The sequence below is a fragment of the Ailuropoda melanoleuca genome, chromosome X (assembly GCF_002007445.2).
Source record: "Ailuropoda melanoleuca isolate Jingjing chromosome X, ASM200744v2, whole genome shotgun sequence".
Classification (NCBI taxonomy): domain Eukaryota; kingdom Metazoa; phylum Chordata; class Mammalia; order Carnivora; family Ursidae; genus Ailuropoda; species Ailuropoda melanoleuca.
In genome coordinates this window covers 66,865,802-66,881,700 of record NC_048238.1, presented here as the reverse complement: position 1 = coordinate 66,881,700, position 15,899 = coordinate 66,865,802, and the positions used below count along the sequence as shown (strand labels likewise).

Genomic DNA, 15,899 nt, shown 5'->3' with positions numbered 1-15,899 from the left:
CCTGTTTCAAGGACTTGTCAATGGGCTGTAGGTAGTAAGGAAATTTATGTCTACATACATTCCCTTCTGGAAGCTAGGTTACTGATTGCTTTGTTCTTGTAAACTGCTAAGACTTTTGTAAAGTGAAGGAGACTCAAGTCTTGCAAGGTTGTGGTATCTATAGGTTAACTGTTTCTTTGTCCTTTAGGGCAGCCAGGAGTTCCTGAGGAATGTCACACACATCCCATGGTGGGGGGTTGCAGGGTGTCAGCTTCTGCTTTGTCTTCAGCTTGCCTTCCATTCCCTCATCAGGAGTCCAGATTTATCTAACATTAAAATGTAGAAAGTAGTATGAAGTATATATTGGAAATTAAAGGGGCGCCTGTGTGGCTCAGTCTTTAAGCATCTGCCTTTGCCTCAGGGCATGATCCCGGCATTCTGGGATTGAGCCCAGAATCAGGCTCCTCCACTGGGAGCCTGCTTCTTCCTCTCCCATTCTCCCTGTTTGTGTTCCCTCTCTCACTGGCTGTCTCTCTCTCTGTCAAATAAATAAATAAAATATTTAAAGAAAAAAAGGAAATTAAAAAATATTTGTATATTTTACTGAGTTCAGACAGTGTGGCTTTAATAAGCTCTCTAATATCCAGTTATCCAGCGTTTTTGGTAACAAAACAACCTTTAAAATGCGTAGCAGTTACCAGTACTGTCTTGTAATACATTAGGAGACAGTGACAACGATCTGGTACAATCATAGATTTATAACGCCTCATAGAATAAATGCATTGAACATTCTATACATTATTTCTACAGTGTGTCTAAAGTTACTACTAAACACTTAATGATGGAAATATAACCAACATAGATTTACATTTTATTGTAAAGTTTCTTAACATAAATCTCTGTAAATTTCCATTTAACATCTATTTGGCCTATAAATGACTTAGAAGACTATAAGAGGAAAGGATAAATGACCTGGCTAGGATAAATTGAGGCAAAAATAACCCATCAACAATAGTTGATGTCTTCTTAAGTTCCTGAATATGCTTTCTGAATTTATCATGAACTTGACTCAAGTTCTTGTCAATCTTTAAGAGTATTAATTACTTGGAATTTTCCATGCTGCCTTTTTTGACTTTCCACTCATATATTCTATCTTCTTTCTTCCTTTCCTCCCTCTTTCTTTCTTTCTTTCTTTCTTTCTTTCTTTCTTTCTTTCTTCTTTCTTCTTTCTTTTTTTAATGAAATGCTTCACAAATTTGGTGTCATCCTTGTGCTGGGGCCATGCTAATCTTCTCTATATTATTCTAATTTTAGTATACACAAAAGCAAGCATTCATATATTCTATTTTCTTTTGCAAGTGCATTTTTTAATCTTTCTGATCAAGCTCCTAATTTATTAACACATGTGTAAATTTAGTTTTATCCCATCTAAAGTAGCAACTAAGAAACTACTCTTTGGAAATCACTGTAATGAGCACTTTGCATATTATGGTATATATCCTCTTGTTTGTTTACAGACTGCGTTGATCGTACAAGGCTCAACTCAGTCTATTTCTTTTTATATTCCTCTACTTCAGAGGTTAGTGCCTATCTACATTTCCTCACTCTGAGCTTACAAGATAGAAATCCCTTGGGTCCTTCCACCCTGTGTTTCCTTCCTTTAACTCTTGGAAGCTCCAGTTCTGTCTCTGGCAGCTATTGCGGAAACCTCTTTTTTAACATTCCCTGACAGGCCCTGAGATAATTCTGGGAAGCTTTACTAACTTGCCCTTCTTTCCTCTAGTGCTTTCTTTCCTTTGCAGATGTTTTGCTGTGCTTTTCATAACTATAAATGTATTTCAGATGAACTACAGTAGTTTAAGTTGCTGCACCCTTTCTCATGCTAAGGTTTCAAACAAGTTTTAATAGCTAGCTCCTAAGGAGGCTGGCAAAAAGCCTTGATTGCTAACTCTGTGCTGAACTGCTTTTCATAATGGGACATCCTATAATATTTGATACAGTCTTTAAAGCAACTGATTTCTTCCTTATATTATTACTCCTTGTTTCATACTCATTCTCAGCTTTAAAAAGATTCTATGTCTGTACTTTCATAAATGGGCTTGATTTTATTTAAAACTAAAGAGAAGTTAGAGGTTTCTAAGGTAACAAGGACGCTATGATGGTGAAACAGGTAAAAGTGGTATCAATCAGTAAGGTCAAGTGAATTGATACATAAATACAGTAAACTGTACTTTCTGGAGACATCTTTATAAAGGCAAAAGTTTGTTTTCTTGGCTGCAATTTGTAAATAAATAGAAAGACTGCTCCTTGGGTAAAATTTGAGCAGACAGACCCAGATGTTTTTGGTGTGTTTCCAGTGTCCCAGGGTCAGGGGCCCCTCAGCAGTCTGGTGTCAGGTGACAAAGATAGGATCAGATCTCACAAATAAATCCACACTGCAGTGAATCCAATGCCAGATAAGGGAGAGTACATCACATATGTGACAAAAAATGGAATGCCATGTTAATGAGGAAATCATTGAAAACAGAATATGAACTATAACTGCTGATGGTTGCTTTACAAGTCACATTGATCTGCTAGTATCACATCCAATTATTTCTCACTTATTTATCAAATAAAATTTTTTAACATTCAAACAGGAGAGCTGAGCTGTATTTTACTGTTTTATAACAAACAATTTGTAACTTTTTATTGGTAGATTTCTTATTATAAAGTTATTTAGATCATAAATAATAACACATTAATAAATTGAACAAGTTATTGAAAAAACATGGAATCACAATGTTTTTTGTTTGTTTTCATGGGTTGTATGAGTTATGTAAGTTATGTAAATGAGTTATATCCCTCATTTTTAAATATATTCCAATGTATCTCTGATTTTTAAAAAAATCTTTAAAAATAAAAATAAATTAATAAATAATCTTAATAAACTAAAAATGAAAATAATTCAATAATATGATAAATGCCAACACCATATTTAACAACAAAACATTAGAGCATTATTTTCTAAATGTATTCATATTAACATACTCATTCTATAGTATGTTAATAGATTTATGATAAGGGTTTTATAGTTAAATAAATTTGGGAAATGCTGGGTTAAGGTTTTTCTTTTAATGCAGAACTATTCAGAACCTTTAATATGTTCACATTCACTGGGACTATCTAAGATAAAAAAAATAATTTGGTTGCATCACAAATGTATTTGAACACAGAAATTTTTTTTTTCTAGAGCATCTCCAGCAAGCAGGGTGCTGAGGACTGTGCCTTGGCAAACACTGACACAAATTTCAGCAGACACGAGTACTAACCTTCTATCAGCAGTTACTCTTGTCTAACTCACCACAGACAGGTGTCATATTAGTGATAAGGTTAGATATCATTGTGCATTAGATTCAGCTGGTGATGTTTGTCAAAATTCAGATTCCTAGGCTCTATCTATCTATTTAGCAGATATAGCCTGAGTTTCAGGAATCTACATTTTACCAAGCATCAAGTGAGTTTTCTGCTGTAGGTGTCTATAGTTTATACTTTGAGAGGCACCATACTACAAAGCTTGTGTCAATTAACAAATAAGAAAAGATGAATGTATTAATTATATAATGTTGTAACTGGAAGTTTAATGACACTGTGTTTTGTGCTGGTCTCAACCCATCAATACTTAATGCTGTGGTTGGACTGGCCTTTGTGGTTCTTATTATGATTGCAAGATGCCCTTCAGCAACAACCATTAGGAAACTTTGAAAAAATAAAGGTTTATTACTTACAAGACTGGAAAATTACACAGCACATTTGGACCCACACAACAAGGTCACAGGTAGGGAAAGAGAACACATTGGGCTGGAGGTTCTGCTTTTATTGGGGTTGAGGGTGGGGACCAAGGGTTTCATGGGCTCAACTCTTTATTGGCAGATTTAAAACATAAGACTGAGAATTTAAAACACAGAAAGAGAAAGTGCAAGTGGCTCACATGGTGTTGTTAAAATCAGCCAAGATTTCATAAAACAAAGGAGTCTTGGTTTGGGGATGATGTGAGGGGGTGGCCACGCTCTTTATCTAGTCATGTGCCTGGCAATGCACTTGCATTTCAAAATTAAAAACACCAACAACAAAAAACCCAAAAACAACTGTCATGTCTTAACATTACACACTGATATTACATGTTGAAACTGGTACATTATGAAAGTTTATTGACAAAAGGGCAGTTAGGTATGGATAAAGACTCTACACTCACTTGACTTATATAATCGTTATCCTTAATACTCATATGCCAAGCATGGACTCACTGATTCACTATCACCTTAAAGTTTTTCTGTAATCTGCACTTTAGATTATGTGGCATATAACTGAATGCAATGAAGATGCCCCTTCTCTAGTGAACTTCAACTTGTGCTTCTTCCAGCAATGATTGCAGTTTTCTACACATAACATGGTATTTTGTGCGTCATGCCTCTGCTCATGCTATTCCCCTAGTCTAAAATGCCCTTTTCCTTGTTTCTTCCTCTGGCTAATTTGTTCCCTGTCAAGTATGATTGTGTATGGGTGGTTTGGAATGGGCACAACTTATTTATTTAGTTAAATGGACAATGATTGAGGCTGGTAAAGCATGTATGGATGTGTAGTTGATTGGACAGGAATAGTATTTGTTAGTCTGAAACAGGCTACTAAAGAGCCTCAAATTCCAAGGCAGGTTCAGAGGACTCAGGTGATTCATGAAGCTATACATATATAGCAATTCAGGAAAGGATTAGTATGAGGAATAGAAGCAGGTGAGGTTGTACTCAGTTTCCAAGATACTCTTTTTCATCTCAATGAATTTTGCTTATCATTGAATCTAATCTGCTTTTTTTTGGTAAGAATTTCATTGCTTTTTGGTTAATTTTCACACCCACATGGATCTGTCTCAGGAGTAGCACTTAATGGTGCATTAATAATGATTACTGGTTATTGACTGAATGGTATGGTTCTTTCTATCAGATAGGCACACATATTTGGATTTCAAAGTACTTATTTTTAATCATTCTGAAAATAAAAACAAATATGATGCTTCTCAGTTATTTCAATTATCACCACTTATTTTCAATTCAATCTTCAACTAAAGAAAGCAGCATATCTTGCCATTTCCCTTATTCACATTTGGTGCTACAATTTTTGTCAAGATGCCAAATATCTGCCATGATAGGCATATTTTGATAGATGGATTGTGATCATAGTGTTTGTTAATGAAGAATAATTCTATTTAAGTTCTTTAGAGACGTTAGATTTCACTCCTTTCTGGTATGAGACCTGTTTCTGGAGAAAAGAAAAAAAAGAAAAGAAAAGAAAAGAAAAGACATTGCATTTAGTTATGATTCATAAATTCAGAATTTAAGTGTTTTAGGGCTTTGTGAGAGTGGAAGATGTAGGGGAAACAGGAAGCCAGGCTGCATAAGCACACACATGACAAGTAACTAATTGACTACAGACATGAGGAAACCTACAGAAAACATTAGAAAATGCTATTGTACATGAAATGTATTAACATTAAGATCATGAACAGCTGGATGGCTGGATGTTTGATAACAAAGCAAGTCATTTTAATTTGATCGAAGCTTCAGCTTGTAATTGAATTTATAAGAACATGGGAAAATTAACAAGCAGCTTCTGATAACTCAAAAACAATATTTTGGCTTAGAGTCTAAGCTTCTCTGTAAATTTGGGAAATCTAACTCTGGATAAAGATGGAACAAAGAAAAGTCATGCTGTAATACCAACAGCAGCAGATCTATGCCTCTGATTTTAAATAGATACAGATTGTCATTGTCAGAAAAGTTACTATTCCTTTGGACATAATCATATCTTACAGTGACTAACAAGTCAGCTCTAATTATAGATAGTTGGTTGAATCAACTACATGACTTTTTCCTTTGTGAAAAGCCAAGAATATCATGTAGAATCATTTTTCAAAGACCGTCAAAGTGGAACAGTCTGCTGAGGTGAGAGATGAATCTTCTTTGTTAATGGACCCCAAAAGAACTTGACAAGAACCTTTTTTTTTCTTTTAATAATGGGACTTCGTGTCTTTTGACTAGGACTGGAGAAGACTTATGTGTTCAAAATTGCTGCTTCCTACAAGAAATGTAAAAGATCATTAGGTTTCTTTTCCTGAAAAGGGTGCCCTGAGCAACCACATTTGTATCCCAGTAACCTCAATGTATAAGCTAACCTGTCACTGTTTTTCATCCTCAGATGAAATGCTTTATCATCTTACTCCATCATTCAGTAGAACAATGCAAGGCAAAACAGAATATTCTGTGGTGGAAGACATGAATGATATTCTGGAGAAGAGGGGGGTCTAAAGATGAAGTACAGTTTTTCTTTTCCCTGCAAAGGTGATGGATCTCTTCTGCTTCTCTTTTTTCTTATAAAAGAACATACCCACTTATTTTCACCCTGTTCCCAAATCACATCAAGCTGAAAATTTACTTTTTCAAAAACTGATGGGCCAGATTTTCTCAAGGAAAAAAGTCAGCTCAACAGTCATCTACTTCAAGTTTTCCCTAATTATATTTATCTCGATTTCTCCCTTTATTTGCATTCTGTAGTATCTTATATAAAATTTGAATGCATTATCAGACTTATTTTTTTCTTTTCTTTTGCATGTGTTTATTTTAGATCTCATTTTAAATTATAAGCTTGTGGAGGACAAGTATTGTCTCTATTCTATGTTTTGTATCTTCTATAGTGTCTAGAAAACTGTCATGTATACTATAGGTGCTTAATAGAAATGATTAGTATAACATGTCCATCCTTGGATAGCCTCTATATTGGCAAAGAGCACTTTCAAAACTATTTAGTGTCAAATAAAAGATGTGGAAGTCCTTTCTGTTATTTTTCCTTGGTAGAGACGTTATATAGGAGCTCTGTGACTTGTATACTTTGGTATTGTTTATTGTGTAAATCATAGGTTGGGAATTGGTAGATTGATACATGGAGGTAAGAACTCCTTTTATTAAAACATTTTTTGAAAATATATTAATGAAAGCTTAAAATCTTAGGAATATTACACCTTAAAAGGATCACATCCAAATGTAGAAAATAATCAATCTCTAACTTAAGAGGTTGTGATCAAACAAACACCAGATTTTTTTTTTTTTATAATTAGTGATGGCATCTTCTGATGCAAGTGAAGAGCTGCAACAATTGCTTTGGTTAATTGTAGTTGATGGTGCAGAGCAGAAGAGAATACAGAAGTATACAACTGCTATATAAGCCTGGAAATGAAAAGAATTTTGGAAGATACAGTCAACTTCTGATTATCTATGTATGGATAACTCACATTCCACAGTGTATTTTAAATTTCATCACTGGCTAGCTTCTTGTTACCCAGTCCCTTACCCTTTTTCTCTATCAATTTTGTGGTCTTTGGAAACTTCCACTTAGTTGGATAGCTAGTTTCAACAAAATATAACCAGCAAGGTTATAGAGGTAGGTAAATTTCTGGAGGAAATAATTGCATGGAATGGAAAATAAAACACATAGTTATAATATAGTGAATGCCAGATGATGGGTAAATGTGGTAATGTGCTCATGTAGAACTGCTTTATGCATTGTGAAAATTCCTCTCACAACATAGGTTGTTTAACAAACAATTGAATCAGTCTGCAGTAATGAATTGTGTGAAATAATTGGTAATCCTTTGTGAAGAATATTGAATGCTGCTCACTTGTTACTATAGATATTGGCCAGACAGAATTTGGATCCCATGTGACATTGTATATTTTCAATCTATTTAGTCAGTTTCTGAACAATGTGTAGAAAAGAAGTCTTTAGAATTAATGCAGCAATACTAATAGACTGAAAATTCCTGAAAGTATGTGGTGGTAATTTCTCTGTTCTGGACCCCATATGGGGGGTCCTTTACTCAAAGTAAAGGGAAAGATAACCCCATGTGGATTTGACATGGAATGAATGAGTAGAGTGATACTGACTTTAACCCCCTCCCCAATGCATTTATTAATCTTTTCTAAAGTGTAGTATTAAAGGAATGACCTTAAATCATAGACATTATCTGACTAAATATTTAAGAGCTAGACAATTTAGAATGGTGCATATTCAGACTGATTTTTTTCTTGTATCTGTGAACTCTTTTTGTGTATTTGTTTTATCTCTTTACAAGCACTTAAAGGAAGAAGAGCATAGTTCTCTTATCTTTTCTATTCCCCAAAGACTATGCAGTGGGGGTATACACATACTATGTACTTGATAAATGTTGTTCACACGAATGAACAACCTGACGAATCTATGTTTTCTTTATGCATATTGTTGTCTGTTTTAGTCAAGACAGATAGTTGTCTTTTCTTAAGGAAATCAGAAGACCAAGGCTTCCATGGCCTACTCTATTTGTCGCTCTCCATATGGAAGGGTTCTTCTAAATACCATTTTTTCTTATTCTTTTTGTTCTGAGATTTCTTTTCTATCCCTTTTATTATGTTTGTACTTCATCATAAAATAAAAAAAAATACATCTCTAAAAGTCATCCTCTAATTTCTTCTTATCCTTTCCAAATTTGGTTATCAAAATACTGCATGCTTTGCTATCATAAGGTAGTAATTTTATTTCAAAATAGCATTAGGGCACCTGGGTGGTGCAGTCAGTTAACCATCTGCCTTTGACTCAGGTCATGATCCCAGGGACCTGGAATTGAGTCCCACATCAGGCTCCCTACTCAGTGGGGAGTCTGCTTCTCCCTCTGCCTCTTCCCCCTGCTCATGTTCTTTCTTGCAAAAATAAATAAAATCCTTAAAAATAGCATTAAATATTTATATTTTTGGGCAACTGTCTTTAAAAGTTTTAGTAGCCTGTGACTGTATTGAATGTGTGAGTTAATGAATGAGTGGATCTTGAATTTGATTGTGAACGTTAGAACAAGGTTTGTGGAAGTGTCTGGCTGGCCTTCTACCTTACAGGAATCCAAATGCTACAGTAAACTTTTTCTTTTTTTCTAATTTAAGTAGAAGAAAAGACTTCTTTACTGTTTATTTTAGCTCCATGAAGGCAAAGACAATGGCTTTCATCTCCATTCTCCAGAAGAGTGCTTAAAATATAATAGATCTTCAATGAATAATTTTAGAAGGAAAAAATGCAAATGAAGGTAACATGACCAAGTATTCCCATTGACCTTCTAGTTGTTCTTCAAATCTGCTAATTAATTTCCCATCTCAGGCCTTTTGCACTTGCTATTTCCTCTGCTCTGAATGCTCTAGTTATATATGAGATTGATTTCATCATTTTCTTTAGGACTATGTTAAAATGTTGCCTCTTTAAAAAAGTTTTCTTCCTACAGTCTATTAAAACAGTCTACCCTCAACTACCTCAACCCAAGCACTCTTATCCTGCTTCACTTTTTCTTCACAGTGCATATTACTATGAAATTGTATTATGTAATTATGTGTTTGATGTTTTGTCTCTCTTTTTTCCCCCTCATCCATTGCCGCTATAGAATGTGAAATCCATTAGTCCTGGGACTATATCATTCCAGGGTCTCATCAGGAAACAGAAATCCTTGCAGATGGTCAAATAAAGATACTTTAAAGGATTATTTCCAGCAGTATGGGCAAGGTTATGAGGATAAATGAAACATTGTTTTCTTTTGTTTTAATTCCAGTATAGTTACCATACAGTATTATATTAATTATATTATTTTCAGGTGTACACTCCCATACATCACCCAGTGCTCATCATGACAAGTACACTCTAATTCCCATCACCTATTTCACCCATCTCCTCACCCACCTCCCCCATGGTAAACAAAGTATATTGAAATTAGACTTGAAAGAACAAGAAGAAGAAAGAATGTTAGTAAAGCCCAGTGAGAGCTGGGTGTGGGAATGAGGGATTGTCTGAAAGAAAATGTGGTCTTGGAGGAACTCAACTACTGACACAGAAAGACACGACCTTGGAAGTCAGGAGGAGCAAAGGAAATTACAAATTCTCTCTTTCCATACTCCTATCTCATACCAGTGCAGGTATTGTTAAAACCGAAGTAGAATCCAGCTGACAAGGAACCCACATGGAACAGTTCTTAGAGGTTAGTCTCTTGGGGAACAAGACAGACTAGAGAAGGGTGGAAATTGAATCCTGTAAGGGAAAAAGAAGAAATAGCACAGGTGTATTGTTTGGTTCCCTGCTAGTACACTTGAGGTACTCAATAATTTTTGTTAAGTAAGATAATCAATGGTAGAGGAGGGCAAAAAAACAAAAACAAACACCTCCTCACAAAACTGTGGCATTGATCCAGGATATCTTCATATAGGGTCTCAGATCTTATTTTGGAGAGAGGGTAGTTGTCCAAGGCTTATGTTTGGAGAAATTCACAGGTAGCTACCCTGAAAGGAATGGCATTCAGTGTCTCTTTTGTTTAATATCTCAATCTAGTAACCACTTAAGTTGTAATTTATGGGTGAGATCTTAGTATTCAAAGATCCTGGGAGAAATTTTCCAGTAAGAAAGTTTGGTAAGTAGATGTTTGTGTTCCTCAGAGTAAAAGACATTAGACAATAGCTATGGAATTATTTTATTGTTATACAAGGTAAGCAAAAACAATTTAATGCTATCACCGATTAATTAGCTTTAACTTCTAGCTTGATTCAGGTGGATCCATGGAGATAAGCAACATTAATAGGGAACATGTGTACCTCTACTTCATTCATTCTGTTTTATTACAAGATCATTCTGACACCAATGTGAGTGATAGGTTAGAAGAGGGTGTCATTCACTGAAATAGGGGAATCAGGAGAAGGATCAAGTATTCGAAGGAAGATGATGACTTTAGTTCGGATATGAGTCTGAGTCTGAGGTACCTAGTAGATACCCAAGTGTCAGTATCTTGCTGCAATTGGGATACATGGGCCTGTATCTGAAGTAAAAAGACTAAAAATTATTTGTACACAAGTGGTAGTTGAAATCATGAGAGAGGATAATATCACCTAGGGAGGCCTTGCAACATGGGAGGAAACATAAGCTCCTTGGTTCTACTCCCTTCATCATCTCTGAACAAACCAGGAGCCAGAATGCTATGTACCTAGGTGCCTGCACTAAGTGTGTGGGTTTGGGATGAAGTGTTTTGCAGCCTGCAGACATGGAGCTCAAAGTGACCTGTGAAGCAAGCGGTGTCAGAGGATGAAACTGAAATAGTAAGAGACTCAGTTAATACCAGATAAAAGGTCAATCTGAAGGTGCTAAGCAAAGAGAGAGAATCTGAGCATTAGACAATAATTATGATCAACCCATAGCAGCAGATCAGAGTGTAGTAGTATAATGATAGAGTATAGAGAGTAGTATAATGATAGAGTATAGAGAGTAGTATAATGATAAAGTCTAGAGAGCTGCTGTGGCATAGCTACCAGGGCCTTTACCAGGACATCTGTAGCTAAAGTGGAGGGTGGTAAAGGAGCTGCTAAGCATGCTGAGCTGACCTAAATAATGACTAAATGATGCAGAGATAAAGCAGTAAGATAATCATTGGTGGAGGATTTTGTCAGAACATTTTCATTGCAGCAGCAGGAACAAAGGCAAACTAGTGGATTAAGGAGTGATGAGATAGAAAAAATGGAAGCAACAATTCCAGGTCAAGCTATTCTTTCAAGGACCTCACCTGTAAAGGGAAGAAGGGGCTGGTAACTACAGGAGGAGGCAAGCTCTGATGAGGATTTTTGTGTTGTTTGTTTTTAAGAAGAGGGATTCTTGAGTATATGTGTAGCCTCTGAGCAGTATCTTGAAAATGAGAGAAAGGGGGGAGATGGGGGAGTGGAGAGAGAAAAATGAGAATAGCAAATATGCAAGGCCTTAAGAATATATGAGATGGGGTCTACTACATGGGGGGGAGGAAGATTTGTCTTGAAGCTAAGAAGTGAGATCTTTTCTTCAAAGACTCCATTAAAAAGAAGTTGAGGGTGATAGATAATAATACATTTTTAGGTATTCATCCCGGGGAGCCTAGGTGCGCAGTCATTAAGCGCCTGTCTTCGGCTTAGGGCGTGATCCCAGTGTTCGGGAAAGGAGTCCCTCATCGGGCTCCTCCGCGGGGAGCCTGCTTCTTCCTCTCCCGCTCCCCTGCTTGTGTTCCCTCTCTCGCTGGTTGGCTCTCTGCCACATAAATAAATAAAATCTTTAAAGAAGAAGCCCACATTCCCTAAGATCCCTATAAAACAAGGGTGCACGGCTTAGGTCCCGGTCAATAATTTGGGCTCTGGACAACCCCGCCAATTCTCATCATCAGAATGATGAGAAGGAGAAGTCCCCCCCAGCAAAAAGACAATGAGTCTGTGGCCTCTGCCACAGAAATAATGGATATGGATGTAACCAAATTATCAGAAATGGAATTCAGTGTAACAATGGTCAAGATGATGAGTAGACTTGAAAAAAGTATTAACGAAATTGTTACTGAGAATATAGAATCCCTAAGGGTGGAAATGAAAGTGAATCTGGCAGAAATTAAAAATTCTATGAGCCAAATGCAGTCAAACTTGGAGGCTCTGACGGCCAGGGTCACCAAGGCAGAGGAACATATTAGCGAATTGGAGGATGGGTTAGTAGAAGAAAAAATGAAAATAGAAGCTGGAATTAAAAAAAATCCACACCCACTAATGTAGGTTACAGGAGATTACTGACTCAATGAAATGATCCAATGTCAGAATCATCGGCATCCCCGAGGGGGTGAGGAAAACAGAGGTCTTGAAGAGATATTTGAATAAATTTTAGCTGAAAACTTCCCTAATCTAGCAAGGGAAACAAACATTCGTGTCCAAGAAGCAGAGAGGACCCCTCCCAAGCTCAACCACAACAAACCTACGCGACGTCACGTCATAGTGCAATTTGCAAATATTAGATCCAAGAATACAGTATTGAAAGTGGCCAGGGTAAAGAAATTTCTCACGTACCAAGGCAAAGTTATCAGGATTACATCAGACCTGTCTACACAGACCTGGAATGAGAGAAAGGCTGGGGGGGGGGCATTTTTAAAGCTCTTTCAGAGAAAAGCGTGCAGCCAAGGATCCTCTATCCAGCAAGGCTGTCATTCAGAATTGATGGAGAAATAAAAACCATCCAGAATTGCCAGTCATTAACCAATTTCATAACCACGAAACCAGCCCTACAGCAGATATTAAGGGGGTTCTATAAAGGTAAAAGGCCTCAAGAGTGATACAGAACAGAAAGTCACAATCTATAGAAACAAAAAATTTACTGGCAACATGGCATCATTAAAATCATATCTCTCAATACTCAGTCTCAACGTAAATGGCCTGAATGCTCCCATAAAATGCCACAGGATTGCAGATTGGATAAAAAGAAATGCCCCATCCATTTGCTGTCTACAAGAGACTCATTTTGAACCCAAAGATACATTCAGACTGACAGTAAAGGGATGGAGTACAATCTTTCATGCAAATGGACCTCAAAAGAAAGCTGAGGTAGCAATTCTCATATCAGATAGATTGGATTTTAATCTAAAGACTGTAGTTAGAGACGCAGAAGGGCACTATATATTCATTAAGGATGTATCCAACAAGTGGATATAACAATTATAAATATATATGCCCCCAACAGGGGAGCAGCAAGATACACAAGCCAACTCTTAACCAGAATAAAGAGACATATAGATAAAAATACATTCATACTAGGGGACCTCAACACTGCACTATCAGAAATAGAGAGAACACCCTGGCAAAAACTAAGCAAAGATTCAAAGGCTTTGAATGCCATACTCAATGAGTTGGACCTCATAGATATATATAGAACACTACACCCCAGAACCAAAGAATACTCATTCTGTTCTAATGCCCATGGAATATTCTCAAAAATAGACCATGTTCTGGGACAAAAAACAGGTCTCAACCGATACCAAAAGNCTAGGGGACCTCAACACTGCACTATCAGAAATAGAGAGAACACCCTGGCAAAAACTAAGCAAAGATTCAAAGGCTTTGAATGCCATACTCAATGAGTTGGACCTCATAGATATATATAGAACACTACACCCCAGAACCAAAGAATACTCATTCTATTCAAATGCCCATGGAACATTCTCAAAAATAGACCATGTTCTGGGACAAAAAACAGGTCTCAACCGATACCAAAAGATTGAAGTTATCCCCTGCATATTCTCAGACCAAAACGCTCTGAAATTGGAACTCAACCACAAGGAAAAATTTGGAAGAAACTCAAACACTTGGAGGCTAAGAACCATCCTGCTCAAGAATGACTCGATAAACCAGGAAATCAAAAAACAAATTAAACAATTTATGGAGACCAACGAGAATGAATACACAACGGTCCAAAACCTATGGGATACTGCAAAGGCAGTCCTAAGGGGGAAATACATAGCCATCCAAGCCTCACTCAAAAGAATAGAAAAATCTAAAATGCAGTTTCTATATTCTCACCTCAAGAAACTGGAACAGCAACAGAGGGACAGGCCTAACCCACTGACAAGGAAGGAGTTGACCAAGATTAGAGCAGAAATNTTAGAGTAGAAATCAATGAATTAGAAACCAGAAGTACAGTAAAGCAGATCAATAGAACTAGAAGCTGGTTCTTTGAGAGAATCAATAAAATTGACAGATCACTGGCAAGACTTATCCAAAAGAAAAGAGAAAGGACCGAAATTATTAAAATTAAATGAAAAAGGAGAGGTCACTACCAATACCAATGAAATTGGAAAGATTATTAGAAACTATTATCAATAGCTATATGCCAATAAACTAAGCAATCTGGAAGAGATGGAGGCCTTCCTGGAAACCTATAAGCTACCAAGACTGAAACAGGAAGAAATAGATTTCTTAAATAGGCCAATTAACTATGAAGAAATTGAGTCAGTGATAAACAACCTTCCAAATAATAAAACNCGATTGAGTCAGTGATAAACAACTTTCCAAATAACAAAACTCCAGGCCCAGATGGTTTTCCTTGGAAATTCTACCAAACATTTAAAGAAGAAATAATACCTATTCTCCTAAAGCTATTTCAAAAAATAGAAACAGAAGGAAAGCTACCAAACTCATTCTATGAGGCTAATATTACCTTGATCCCCAAACCAGGCAAAGACTCCATAAAAAAGGAGAATTACAGACTGATTTCCCTAATGAATATGGATGCCAAAATCCTCAACAAGATCCTGGCTAATAGAATCCAACAGTACATTAAAAGGATTATCCATCATGACCAAGTGGGATTCATACCTGGGATGCAAGCATGGTTCAACACTCGCAAATCAATCAATGTGATACATCATATCAACAAGAAAAGACTCAAGAACCATATGATCCTCTCAATTGATGCAGAAAAAGCATTTGACAAAATACAGCATCCTTTCCTGATTAAAACCCTTCAGAGTGTAGGAATAGAGGGTACATTTCTCAATCTCATAAAAGCCATCTATGAAAAGCCTACTGCAAGCATTATTCTCAATGGGGAAAAGCTGGAAGCCTTTCCCTTAAGATCAGGAACACGACAAGGATGCCCACTCTCGCCACTATTATTCAACATAGTACTAGAAGTCCTTGCAACAGCAATCAGNTCCATCATGACCAAGTGGGATTCATACCTGGGATGCAAGGGTGGTTCAACATTCTCAAATTGATCAGCGTGATACATCATATCAACAAGAAAAGTCTCAGGAACCATATGATCCTCTCTAGTGATGCAGAAAAAGCATTTGACAAAATACAGCATCCTTTCCTGATTAAAACCCTTCAGAGTGTAGGAATAGAGGGTACATTTCTCAATCTCATAAAAGCCATCTATGAAAAGCCTACTGCAAGCATTATTCTCAATGGGGAAAAGCTGGAAGCCTTTCCCTTAAGATCAGGAACACGACAAGGATGCCCACTCTCGCCACTATTATTCAACATAGTACTAGAAGTCCTTGCAACAGCAATCAG

General features: G+C 36.6%; 1 non-coding gene across 1 annotated transcript; it reads right to left on the bottom strand.

The window, feature by feature from the left end:
* Positions 1-1,211: 1,211 nt before the first annotated feature.
* LOC117797533 lies at positions 1,212-1,316 on the bottom strand. Its single transcript, XR_004622548.1, has one exon. It is a non-coding gene; the product is annotated as a U6 spliceosomal RNA (small nuclear RNA).
* Positions 1,317-15,899: the final 14,583 nt, after the last annotated feature.